The sequence below is a fragment of the Cimex lectularius genome, unplaced genomic scaffold (assembly GCF_000648675.2).
Source record: "Cimex lectularius strain Harlan isolate CLEC.00 unplaced genomic scaffold, Clec_2.1 scaffold21, whole genome shotgun sequence".
In the NCBI taxonomy this organism is placed as follows: domain Eukaryota; kingdom Metazoa; phylum Arthropoda; class Insecta; order Hemiptera; family Cimicidae; genus Cimex; species Cimex lectularius.
Genome location: NW_019392671.1, coordinates 1,705,854 through 1,720,326, shown reverse-complemented (window position 1 = coordinate 1,720,326; position 14,473 = coordinate 1,705,854). Strand labels below are relative to the sequence as shown.

General features: G+C 32.8%; 1 long non-coding RNA gene across 1 annotated transcript; it reads right to left on the bottom strand.

Annotated features, from left to right (window-relative positions):
• Positions 1–13,193: 13,193 nt before the first annotated feature.
• LOC106668547 lies at positions 13,194–13,842 on the bottom strand. Its single transcript, XR_001340759.1, has 2 exons — positions 13,363–13,842; positions 13,194–13,302 (listed from the first exon to the last, which is right to left on the bottom strand). It is a non-coding gene; the product is annotated as an uncharacterized LOC106668547 (long non-coding RNA).
• Between the last annotated feature and the right edge of the window lie 631 nt (positions 13,843–14,473).

The following is a 14,473-nucleotide window of genomic DNA, read 5'->3' as shown; positions in this document are numbered from 1 at the left end:
GGTTCACTTAAAAACATCCTCTCAAAACCTAAAGACAAAGTAGACAACTTGGCAAAAAGTGGGGTTTACCAACTCAATTGTAATGATTGTGATATTAAATATATAGGACAAAGCGGTAGAGAAATAAAAACAAGAGTAAAAGAACACTTGCCTAAATCGAGCAAATTTTCGGAATTTAAGGACCATCTAAAAGAAACAAAACATAATTTCAATTCAAATTTAAATACAAGAGTGTTACATAGTTTCAACAAAGGGAAAGAACTAGATTGGTTTGAGAAATTTGAAATTAAAAAATGTAAAATTGAACATGGTGATAAATGCATTAATAATATAACAGATTTTGATCTACCTCCCATTTTAAATATGTACATAAATAATATCAAACATCCAAATAATTAATCTAATTATTTTAATTGTTATTATTTTTATAGTAATTTATAGTAATATTAAGTATTTATTATTCTAATATTTATTTGTGTTATAATTTCCGCGTTTCGCACGTTCAAATTGAGCGTCATTAAAAAAATCAGCTGATAATTGGAACGTCGCGTTGGCGGAGGTATCAGCGGTTCACTTTGGCAATTCATGTCGAGAGACGTGGTTGTAGAAGTCCTTCAACCTGATGATGAGCTAAAAGGCTCGAAATCCGGATCGTTGCAAAACAACTTACTGTGAGTAGGAACTATCCTTTTAAAAAGTATTAAACCAATTAGTGGAATTGAAAATGAGAATAACCGTTCAATATAAAAAAAATATTCGGGTTTTGAATCCTTTTCCAACACTAGAAGAAATTTTGAATTTCGCATACGAGTAAAAAAGGAATATTATAATGGAAATTATAATAATAAACATTTTTAGGATCCGAAATTTTCTTATTTTCGAAATCAAGATTTTTCTCGATAGAACTTTCGTCGAAGTCCGTACTACGAAAATTATGTATTAGATTAGATATTCGCGACTAATATATTACCAAAATGCATCCGTATGCGGTGTAAACCAATATGTGAAGGACTCGCACGACAATTTTTATCGGATCAGAACTTGTAGCGACAATTTTCAAAACAATAAACTTTGGATGAATCCCACCAACGCGTACAAAGTCCGAGATGCTAGACTCAATTATAATTCAAGTCGTCCTCAAAACGATAACGTTTCTCCAAAGAAGGATCATTATTTTAATAGGATAAAACATCACTCTTTTAAATATGAAAATGAAAGTATTCCAAAAAACGAGCGAAGCCCTATCAAAAGCAGTCCGATAAAATAAAATATCAGGGTCAGTAAAAATCAAAAACTCATAGGAGCGCCTGGCACTGTAACTTTTCTAAATTCACAATCTAACAATTCAAAAAAAAAAGAGTTCAAATAAAGTCATAATTCAATCTGAATTGAAAGGAAATAACTTATCGATAAAAATATTAAAACACTAGTAACTAAGAACGATCCCATGTTAAGGGCCGTCAAAATTTGAAATTGCCACGCTGCAGTTTGGATTGGTGATGTACATGCGGGGCGATAAAGCCCTAAGGAAAGGAGGGACCGAGTATAGGCCATGAATAATTAAACATTCGGGAACAGCGGTGACCTGCTAGCTGGTGAAGACGCTACCATCCCGTTGCCTGTAAAGTAGTAATTAGAAAAAGTAAAACAAAAACGTTTAAAAAAGTAAAAAAATAAGGTTTAATTTCATTTTTTTATTTAAATTCATTAATATAATTTATTATTAATATAAGAAATATAGTTTTGTTTGAAAGTTGTCATTATTATAATTTATTTAAGGTTCATTTATCTCATTTTCAAGTTGTTTGTTCACTCATAATAAATCGTTTAAAATAAATTTAATTCTATCAAATAAATTTTGGCCGCATAAAAAATCACCACCTATCGTTATAGCGTTCCTCCGGGCGGTGCCACCTATATATGCAGCGTTTAAAAGCAAAATAGATCCAGTTTACAGATTTGGGATACCCGCAGCTGTCACTATACCCCAGAGTATCTATTTTGAAAATTATACAAAATTCCCTACTTGGATGGCAGAGAAAATGTTTCTGCCTGATGCCAGGGATATCCTCAAAGACCATTACCTGATCTTTACAGATGGGTCATTGACAGAGGGAACGGTAGGATTTGCCATCTATGATTCTATACGCCAGGTTAATAAAATGTTTGCTCTCCCCGCACTTTGCTCAATCGGCAGAATCTAGCAGGCAAAATTTTAAAGGCAATCGAATACATACAAAATTTGAATATCAGAAAAGCCGCAATCTTGACGGATTCTAAAAGTGTGGCATCGCATTTGACAAATGTAAACGCTAATTCGAAATGCGATCATATAACGGTGAGCATATTGATAGAATACAAAAAGAATCGTAGTGAGCGGTAAGGCACTCTGGTATTCGGGAGAACGAGTTGGTCGATACGCTTTCGAAGAGAGCGGCGGAATACGGCGTACCATGCGACTACAAAATGACCAAAATTGTCTGCAAAAGGATCCTTAGTAGGCACTGGCTCTCGGAATGACAGGATTTCCACAATACTAGTTCAGAGGGATCTGTAAATAGGAACAGATATCCTATGATACCAAAGCGACCTTGGTTTAAAAATCTTACGGCTTATCGTCAATATTTTACAACAATTATCCGTATAACAACGAATGACGGTATGTGGGGTGCTCATAAGCATAGAAAGGGACGTAGGGAAACTCCTAATTGCGCCACGTGTGCTCCTCTGGAAAATCTAAACCACATAGTGATGGAATGCCCAGAATACGATGAAAACCGACGTAAGTTCATTGAGGGAATTCAGTCTCTGGAGGGACTAACAAGGCCGTTTTGTCTGGAGTCCCTCGTTTCCACAGGCAGGGATGACATATTCGATCTGATTTATCGCTTCTTAAAGGAATACAAAATTGACATATTACCGGAAAAAAAAAGAAAAAGAAAAAAAAGCGGTATGTGGGTCGAGCATGGCATGGCGGTGGGTTGGGTCCTCGACTTGGCGGGCCTAGGCGCTTGCTTGCTGTCATGCTCTATATAAAACAGAAGCATTGGTAATATGAATTCATACACCCAAAAAAAAAGTTATGTCTCGCTGAGACATGACAACCATATGAACGACGATATGATTCTCTTTTACTACAAAATCTTTTAAAAATTGTAATCATAGATACCCATTATCTTAAATATTATAAAAAAAAAACTCCAATTAAAAAAGTCGAAACCTCCTTCTCAACCTGTAATAATCGGTTACTATTGTAATACTTGCGTTAATACAAACGCACATTTTTGCAGGACTCGTGGAAGCACATGGTAAAAATGAATATGCCAAAGAATCCTGTGTTGCGAGGCGGTTGGCATTATTCCAAGACAGGACGGATAAAATATAATGAAATGAGAAAAGCGCTAGAGGAACATTGAAGCAAAATGCTGGAATAATAGATAGAAAGAGAGAGGGATACGCTAGCCTGTAATTAATTATAATATAAAAGTCTCTGATGGACCTGCTCCGAACCGAGAACTTTGTAACCCTGAAAGGCTTTTCATGGCCGTAGTCCATGCATACTTCTTTCGGTTGGTTTCTTTGAATTAACAGCATTTTATAGCCAGGTATTCAAGAATTTTATAACCACTAAAGCTTTTTTATGCAAAATATTGGCAAGGGTGTTTTTCATCCGGTTTTACTGGGCTTTTCGATCCCTCTACGCAACGAAAGATAAAGGGAATTTAACGACATTGCTGGTTACTTTCAATTAATTCCGCTTTAGTCTCACAGTGATTTAAGCTGTACCTTTTTCACAAAGGTCCGATTTTACGCAAGCAGCAGCTATCGTCATAACGCGGTAATAAGCCCCGCTGGGAAATTCAATTCCAGTTTTCTCGTTTCATGCGAAATTGTCGACATTAGGAATCCGCTGATTGAACCTTTTTTTAAACCCTTTTTCACATCTTTTAACATTTATATTTTTATTTTGTCTAAAAAAACTGACAAATGAACTTATTATCGGCACGCTTCATTAATAGGCCAATTATGGCCCACCAACTGTTTCAATGTGGCCCACGGGTTAATATTTTATTTACATCGAAAATTGTCATCAATGCTAAAAATGTAAAGGGGAGGTTTAGAGACAGCCAATATCGTGATAGGGTAGCGGAAACCCCATTCATTATTTAAAAATTCAACGCCTTGACTCTTCTTCTCAGATGGAATAACTATTGTAAAAATTAGATCGTTCTATGCCCAGTAAAATCAACTCCTTTTTTCGAACATAACAAGGTTCGACAAAATATTAAAAAAAAAAATGATATTAATGGTTACAAATGCAACGATTTGCTTTTATCCTTGAGAAATGGTTAGTATATAGAAAGTATTGTGTTACCAATATTTATTACATTTTCAAAAGTGAATGTTCGTATGTGTGTTAATGATAAAAACGAACACCACTAAACCTATTTCGATTAAATGTTCACACTTAGTTTTTATTAGGGGCGGGCGGGTTTAGAGAATATAAAATGGGCATACAAATAATAAGCGTAAGGATTTACAAAAAAGAGAGGTTTCAGGAATTAATGCCGTACATTTTCCCATCTGTTTTAACAGCTGTCATCTGTCCAGTATGATACGCATTTCCCGCGTCTTTTCAATTCCGATTTGGAGGCGCTAACAGTCAATAGTCGCAAAAACTACGCTAACTCTGTATAGTCGAAGAGGTAAAATTCGAAAGGTTGTAGGTTGAGGTAGGGAGTTGGTGTCCCAGTCGATCGATACCTCAAATGGTTAGAACAGCGGCGTATTGAGCCGAAGGTCGTGGGTTCGAATCCCGCTCGTTACACTAACTTTTTCTTCTCTACCAAGACCTTACATAAAAAAATTATAAATTAAGTTTAATCTTATATTTTGTCTTTTTGATACTGCTGTTGTAGAAATGCTGTTGGAATTGCGTTTTGTTGTTATTTAAAAACCTACGAAAACGACAAAATATTGGTCATCGCAGGAATATTGCCAAAAGCATTTCAGATGAAAGACAAAATGGAACAGAAGAAGAAACAGATCAACGAAATGAACAAAATATATGTCATGTTACACTCATGTGCTACTGATCACAACATCATGCAGCGCGAAATGAAGCAAGTCGAATAAGCATCAGAGAACTAAGTTAATAAGTTAGTTAATTAAGTCAAAATTGATTAATCATAATAATGTTTAAAATAAAACTTTATATTATCCCCAGGCAACGCCCGGATTATACAGCTGTGTATACTAAAACACACATACAATCAATAGATACTCTTACAGTGAGAGTGGCAATGTTGTTTTTAGTTCCTATTGCGTTGTAGGATGAAATGACATGGCTGTTTGCAGCTCCCCGAGCCCAACCACGGTGTGTGATTCCCGATGCTTGCCGGTAATTTACTGCAAACTACAAACTGGAATAGCTGATGAACTGTGAAAAATGATATGCTCAACTCTCGACATGTGTGACTTTATGCACAAAAATTTGCGGATTTGAGCTTATGTAAATCAACAATCAGATACGGTTGTAGATCAAATGAAGTAGTAAATTATCTTAATTTTGTAAGTTTTTGTGTCTATATTAGTTTTGTAAGTTTTTTACTGTTCAGTATAACCTGTGATTTTGCTTGTAGTATGAATTATGTTATATTTACATTGTATGAGATATTCTTCCACTCTGACCTTTTGACTCTCTGTTGTAGAATTGCATTTTGCTGTTGTTTAAAATACCACAAAAAGAAAACATATTGTTCGTAGAATAATATTAACATTCTTACTAAAATTCAAAGGAGAGGATGTGTTAATACAACATATACCAACGAAACCAACAGAAGTGCCTTTTCAATTCAAATGATTGTAATTTCCAAACTTAAACTGGCTTTTGCAGTAAGGAGAAATACATCAAAAAATCAATTATTGCTATTATGTGGATTGAATTAGGAGAATCCACGGTCTTCTCATGAATAATTATATGTTGCCATGGAATCGTCAAAAACATTGAATATCCAAGAGCATTGCAATGAATATACCGCTGAATACAATAAAAATCACAATTTAATGCAATGTAAATCAAAACAAAATTAATACTGCATATGTAAATATCTAATACAATCATACTAAATACAATCATTGATATCAAACATTCAATTGTGTTAATTTAATTTATATGAGAAAGAAATTCGCGATATTAAAATGTTAATTAAATCTAAACCAAAATTCAAACAAATTTTATCTGTCCGTCTTTTTTTTGTTTTCATTTTCCTTTTCCTTGCACTTTGAATAAATAAATAAATNAAATATATAAAATATATAAAAATATACATATTTATGACTTATAATATAAAAACAGTGTTTTAATTCTTTTATCACAAGTTTTTCTTAAAACGTTTCTTGTAATTATTCTTAACAATTAAGACAAACAGCATTAATGCAAATATAGATTTTTCGATCACAATAACGCTTTTTTTAATCTAAAATTAACGTTTTTTAAATTTTAAATTAACCTTTCTAAATTTCAAATCCACCCTTTTAACAACAAACCCGCCTTTTTTGGTATCAAATCAACCCTTTTTTAACTTCAAATTAATCCATTTTAACTTCAACAAAATGGCATTAATTCGAATCTACCTTTTCCCGATACAATAATCATTTAAATTTTTCAACTTAATTTTTTTAAATTAAAATTAAAATGTTTTAATTTAAAACATTTCAACTTTAATTTTTTTTAAATTTATATATAAATATTCATTCATGTTCAAGTTGAACACTTTTTAACTTCAAATGAAACCTTTCTTTATAGATTTAAATTTAGGAGATGGTATGAAATATAAGCGTGTAAAGTAAAAATTCCTGTAAATTTGCGGTTGAAAATTGAGATAAAATGACATTAATTCGAATATCGTTTTATTTTCTTCAATATAACCTTTTTAAAATTCAAATTAAAATAATTTGGAATTAATTTTTTCAACTTCAAATTAAATTTTTTATTTGAAATTAACCCTTTTTACCTTCACATTAATCCTTTATAGATTTAAAAAACTTAATAGATGGTATGAAATATAACCGTGTAAAATAAAAATTCCTATAAATTTGCGGTAGAAAATTGAGACAAAATGGCATTAATTGGAATATAGTTTTATTTCCGTCAAAATTACACTTTTTAACTTCAAATTAACCTTTTTAAATGAAAAATAAAAACAATTTAACTTCACATTATTTTTTAAAAATTTCAAATGAACGCTTTTTACCGTCAAATTACGTTTTTGTTTATTTCAAATTAACCATTTTTAAGTTCAAATTAACCTCTTTTAATTCAAAATTAACCCTTTTTAAGTAGGGTTCAGTTTAGCTTTTTTAAATTTTAAAATAACCATTTCCAACTTCAAATTACTCTCCTTATTTTTGAAATTAACCTAATTACTCACCTAAATTAGGCGGCCCCTAAACTTCCCACATTATATAGAAATAAAATTAAGTGTTGTAAAATAAATAATAATAATTATATAAACGAAGTACAATTTACAAGAAAAAGGAGTAGTACAAAGTAAACATAATGAACTCCATGGTACAAATCGCAAGTAAAAAATTTCACAAAAATAAAACAAATTATTAACATATCCACATTCTTAAAAAATGATGTTTGTCGTTCGTTTTCTTATCGCAGCTTTCACATGGGTGATAATGGACTTATGATAATGCAGGTGTATGTGTTTACAGAACGGTGAGATTCTTCAACATTAGCAAGATCTTAGAAAATCGTAAACGAATAACTTCTTAGCAATTTCGTTTTTTTTTTTTTTTTTTGCTTAAGGTTACAATATAAAAACAAACGAATTTCATAGGGGTTTCAATGCTGTTTTCATTAGTGTAATCGAATTTACCGTAGAACTGAGATTTTATGAGATATAGCGGATTTTATGGAATAAGTTGTTTATATGTTATTTACTATTAGTTACTGTTTATATTGCTAATTGCAAACAAAAAAACCTGTAATATTTGTTTCTGTCACTATTATAAAGATGAAGCTAGGATTTATTCAGATGCTTTTATATCTTCGTTGTGTAAAATTTTAAGTTAAAAAAATCGGATTGAAAAAGAAAGGACAACAGGTAATAATTGCCAGGTGAAATAATAAAGCTTCTCACGAATTTAACCTGGACGGCCAGGCTGCTGGAGCTGATTTAGTGAATACATTATTGTGTGCCTGATTTAGCGACTGGTGACAAATAGGAGTCTCCCTATCTTCCCAGATCTCATCCTCAGAGCAAATGGACCTCATTTATTTCAATGTCCCACTTATTCAGTCCGTCTTTTACCAATTAGTGGCCTTTATAAAAATTCTAAACCAATCTCCTTACGCATTTTTCATGAATTGTTTTTGCAGGATAGTTCTGCCATTTTTTTTGTTTTGTTAAGAAAAACCTGCAATATTGTTTTGTACTTAAAACAAAAACTTACATTGTTTTAATAAAATCTTAAAAACACCTCATTGACTCTATACTTGAGGAATCTAAAAGCTTTTACCAGGAAAGACGGAATCAAAAAACTAAAATGAATTATATCTAGCAGGACTTGACGTTTATAAAGAGGATCACATCTCTCAAAATGAACACGTCCTGCTACAATCATTAGCCAGGCCGGTGAATCAGTTTTAATGAAGTAAATCGAAGTACTCTTCAACGCTTTGAAACGATTCAAATCCAAATTTATATTTTGGAACCTAAAACTTCCCTATAACCAAGCTTGGATTATAAATTTGAAAAAACTTTATTCAATCGTGAAGCTTTATTTTTGGAATAACCTTTGGTATTATTACGCTTTTGTAACTTATTCATTTAAATGCATATCTGATATCAACTTAAAACATTCAGTACTTTTTTAAATTATAATTTTTGATATTTTTTAGATAGAAATATAGTAAACAAGAAGAATCGTGCGAAATTATGTGAGGAGTATTAGTGGGAATGTGTTGTGTGTGAGGGGTAGATGGCGAAATATTCAGTAAGTACCCTTTCTACATTCAATTGGGTTAGTTGTATAATGGGTGAAAAGGGTGAGGAATATCGAGTACTCCAGCACTATGATTGAATGGTATGTAAATAAGAAATAATGTATTTAAGAGTGAGTGTTTGAATGGGTTGAATTTAGGAACTCATTGTAATGGGGGCTGAAACAACCTAGGTGCTTATAGCCCTCAGAGCCTAACCTCAGCGGCTTGACGGATAAGACCGTGGTCTGACCCCAGACTATCAACTACCTAGGTGGTGATTACCGAGACCAGTACTGGTACAACGTATATTCTAGAGAAGAAAATATATATAATAATTGTATGTGCATAAAGAAAATCCAACAAATAATGCTCTTTGTATACTCAAGTATATAAATGAATCATCTGTTTTATATTTACAATAAATTTATCTCTAGGATTGTATTTTTTATGAAAAAAAGATTATAAAAATCCTATTTTTTACGTTATAAAACTTCACTAGAACAGAGTATTTAAAAAAAATAGTCACAAATTAATGATTTTATTAATTTTTTTTATAATTTTCTTAAACCAATTATAATGAATTGGAACGTTCACACATAGTAAAAATAATGCTTTCACTATCGTAAATTAACCTAAATATTAGGTTGGGCAGGTCTGTGAGTACTCCTATTCCACGCAGAACGTGTCCTTACACAATTAAACACTCACGTAAATAATTATATTCAAACAATTGATTAGTTACCAGGGATTTTTGATATTGCGCCTATGATTACCCCACATCACACTGCATATACATATAAAACTTTTGTAAAACTAAAATTTTACTTTAGTGGGTTTGTGGGTACTCGATATTCCATCACAAACACGACCAAACAAACTATAACGTTTACGCTCATAAATACATTCACTGAAATTAACAATATTGTTTCAACCAATGTATGAAAGGGCCCTTATATGCGACCATAAACGTTTAGAGTTTGTTGCTTACAGAGGAAGTACAGATTCTCTTGAAAAATAAAGGCGTTTCAAAATTAAAATCTATTGTGTAGAAATGGGGTTAAACTAAACAATAGGAAAGAAACGAGCTGTTCGTCAAAAAATCGGTCGCAGCCGCCTTATTATTTTTATTGTACAGGAATTCAAATTACTAGTGTCACCCCTGGTATTCGCAAAAACTACTCAACCTAGGAAAAACATTTAACAGAATTTTTTTGCATAGGCTCTTCTTTCGATATTTTTTCTTTTCTTTTTTTTCGAATCGTATCCTACACTTTCATGTGACATTCTTTAAGTCCATTCGGGTTTATGAAAAAGGGCGAAAACTATTAAAAATCGGTTAAAAAAAATCTTAGATATGAGGAAAATTATTCGTTAAATCAGACATCACATAATTAATTTTGCCATTGATATTAAATCAAAAATGAAATTTTATTTTATATTTGTATTACTTATAATTATCACAATTTATATTGATTTCCTTGTTTTAAAGAAGAAGCGAATAGGAAAAGAAAGCTCATTCTATTTTAAGGCCTATTCTACACGACCGCTCAAAACGCGGCATTTGGAACGTTTGGAAAGCTTTGCCTCTTGTTTTTAATGGTTTCAACGCAAACGCATGCTAGGAAACGCGAGTCCATTCTATCCATGCGTATGAACAGCGCGTTTCAGCATAGTTAGTTTCATAATAAAACCTGTAGGGTGTGTTACGGGGATTTTATTGTTGAAGCGACTTGAAAAACCAAAATGTTAGAGATGATGAAGATGGGGTGAGTATGTAGATTCACATTTTGTAAATGGTTGTTCTACTCACAAATTTGTTGTTTACAACAATCCGGATTAAAAGCTTTAAACGCTCAACATCAGTTGAAAGAATTACAAACACGTCTCTCGACATGAATTGCATAAGAGACTCGCCAATTCATGCCAATACGTGTTTGTAACGCCTTCAACCTGATGAGCGTTTAATGCTCGAAATTCGGGCTATTGTAAACAACAAATCTGTAAGTAGATCCATCATTTACAAAAAGTGAAGAAAAAAAAACTGTGTTCCAGTCATTGGACATTGCTTCGCCGATTTCTGTCCAACATTTCGCCTTCACTTCTCTATTCAAATAGTCTTTCGAACTAATTGCGTAAATGGGTGGTCTCTTCGCAAATGAATGTTTCAGTGTCGAACACCACATATATAAATATAATGCGTTTTTAGTTTGGCTCTGGGGTGAAATAAAAACTAGACTGAGTTTCTCTGTAATCAAAGTATTTATATTTTCATTAACTACACAATATTTATAAATAATACATTTTAGATTATATACCTTAAACAATTATATTACCTGTAATCAAAGAAACGACATTTACAAGATTTTATTTCACTTTATCTTTTATTATCAAGTCTATCAAACACCACTTCTTAAAACCTTCTAACCATCTTAACCTTCTCCTATTGTCTGCTATTCCGGCCTAGCACGGGCATGCGCTATAGATGCGCGGTAAAATATAAATATAAATTTAAAAGAGGTTCGACGAACATCTTTTATATAAATACACACATAAATATAACTTCAATATCTATCAACTTTTTTCCCAGTTTCCATACGCTCAATCATATTCCAAGACTCCTCTAAAACTTTAGCTTTAGAGGACTTTAGAACTTATAACTTAAAACTAGAGACTATAGAACTTTAGCTTTAGGTTTTACGTTCTCATTCCTAGCGGCTTGTCCAAGGCATCTGGGTTTTTAAAAACGACATGAATCATCCATCTCCTTTTCTCCTCTCTTCTTTTTCTTTTCCGTCTCCTTTTACCTTTTTCTCTTTCTGCTTTTCTTTCGTAATGAGGTTTCGATTGTAAATACAATAATTAATATTTTAAAGAATATACTATTTTCCTTATTGTTTTGTGTATTTTATTATATCTTTTATTATTGCTCTTATTATTATTTCTAAACTATGTGCTCATAAAGGGGCTTAAAGCCCTATTTGTACCTTAAAAAAATAATACACATATAAATCAAGAAATTTGAGACTAACATTGCGATAGAATCGCCGAGATGAACGTCCCTGTAGATTGAACAACGTTCTGAACGAACGCCGACATTTTATGCGTTAGAAACGCTCTTTTAAATGGAATCCGTGTTTTTCTATGCAAATGCGGTGAAAAGCGCTGTTTGCGTTAACACGCGTTTTGAGCGCTCGTGGCCTAAGCGATTGTAACGTCTGGCGTTGTCATGGAAATTTTCAATTTATTTTGGTTAAAGAAATTTAACTTATTTTTAACTTCACTATTATACACTATCACCGAGAGCAGATATCTCTGGACTGCGTCTAAATGTACCTTGTCCTACAAATTTGACTGTTCTCGTCCCATGGACTTTATTCGATGAAGAAAAAACTTCCCTTTTTGCCTCCCCTGTACTACTGTACTGTAAACTGTCCTTACCCCCTCATACTGGCATAACCGATTGTCCCGCTTAAACTTTTACTCCTTCTGACGTCAAATACGCAATTAAAAATCTATCCCTCCAGAAATCTCCTGGATTTACCTCTCATTACCCCTTCAATCCTTCGTATACACCCAACAAAAGCCATAGTGTTCCTAACAACCCTTTGTTATGCCGTCCTAGGCACATTCCGAATCAATTGATGTTTCTTATGGTTCACCGCAGCAAACCACACTACTGTCTCAAACCCATTCAAAAACCAATTTGTAAGCAAATACTACCCATCATCGAATCCTCTAATATAATATCCCATAAATTTGGATTTTGACGTCACCATTCTTTTATTCAGCGTGTTATGGTCAACATCTCATCTTCCACTTATAAGACGAGATATTGCTAGAGGGTCTTCATCCGTTGACCACCCTTTCTATCGAGATTGATACCGGGGTTTGTTCTGGAAATACGAAGGCATCCTAAACTCTAGACAATAGTGGGTATAAAGTATGAGTAGAACATATTGCAACATAGATTGCATGATCCACATACCAAATATCCATACTAATCTTCAATTTTACTTTAATTTTGGCGTACAACTTTCCTCCTAATCTCGTCTCAATAATTCTCGATGTCTAAAAGACTTACTTTACTTTAAAATGCATTTCGTAAATCAAAATGCGTACTTTCTGTCTCATAAAACATGAAGATGAAAAAATAGACAATAGTTAATATTAATGTTATAGTCAATAATGAAAATAATTCAATGAGACAAGCTATTTATTATATCAAATTACACGGTTTTCATGAGGCAAAACAATCTTGTAAACGATCCTTCGACAGGTCATCTTGTTCAAACATGTGGTCATATCTGGAAAACAATTCGGCACTTTTAAGACGCCCAAGCGTAAATGGTTAACAAAACATTTACCAAGTTATGTGATAATGCTGGGCGGTAAAGTTCGGTCTCTCAGCGAATACAAATCTCTGCACACCTTCGCCAGCAGGCTGGAATTGTAGATGACCGACTTGTATGGGCAGATGTTCTTTCTCACTAAATGTTCCAAGTCGCCGGTCGGTCTCATTTTCAGATTTCTAAACAGTAGCCTCCTCACAAAAAAGACATTTTTTATTATATTAACCGGTCTCAATAGGATCCTCGAAGCGCTATAGCACACTGGATCCGTCTTGATCAAGGGTTCGTGTTCTCCCGGTATTTTATTTTTGCTCCTCGTCGCATTGTCTTCGCTTCTCTTTACCCTCTTGAAAACGGTCAAAAACATAGGGAGCATGGAACCAGTTTGATTTGTCTTTTATTGGGGGAGATGCAAATTGTGTGATGTGAACTAGAATTTTGACTGAACCGTGTTGAAGCTGAGTTTCAACTGAACACTACCATAGCGACCGAAAAAAGTAGCATCGCCAAACAAAAGAAAGTAGAAACAAAAAATTGATGTCTTTTTTCATATATCTTTACACCGTTTTGTCGTGAAAATGATAAATTAAAAAACAAAACAATTGTCCTATTTTAATTTAAAATAATAATAAAAATTTGTAAACTACAATTTATTTTCAAAAAAAATTATATATATAATTTTGAATCGATCGTGTTTTATTTAATAACATATGTTAAATTTGATTTACTGCAACATTTATTTAAAATATTTACACGTATAAGTAATATTAATTTTTTACAATGATAAGCGAAAAAATGATAATAAACACAAAACAAAATAAATATAATTGCATGGCTATTTCTGCAAATAAGGAAAATTCCATGGTCCGGGTCGAGAAGGGAAAGGATCATAGCAGCTGCGCATAGTCATACTAAGCTTATACATGGCCACTTGCAGAAAGGAAAGGGACCGTGTCGGTGCCCATTATGTACTGAAATATTAACCGTTGAGCAAGCAATGTTTTCCAATGCAGAAAACTATACGCCTGCAGGATGAGCTACGGAGTTCCTGCTAATCGTCGCATTACGATGGCACAGATCGACATTCCAGTACCTCAGGGCTCTGAGAGTTTTTAAATGTATGTTT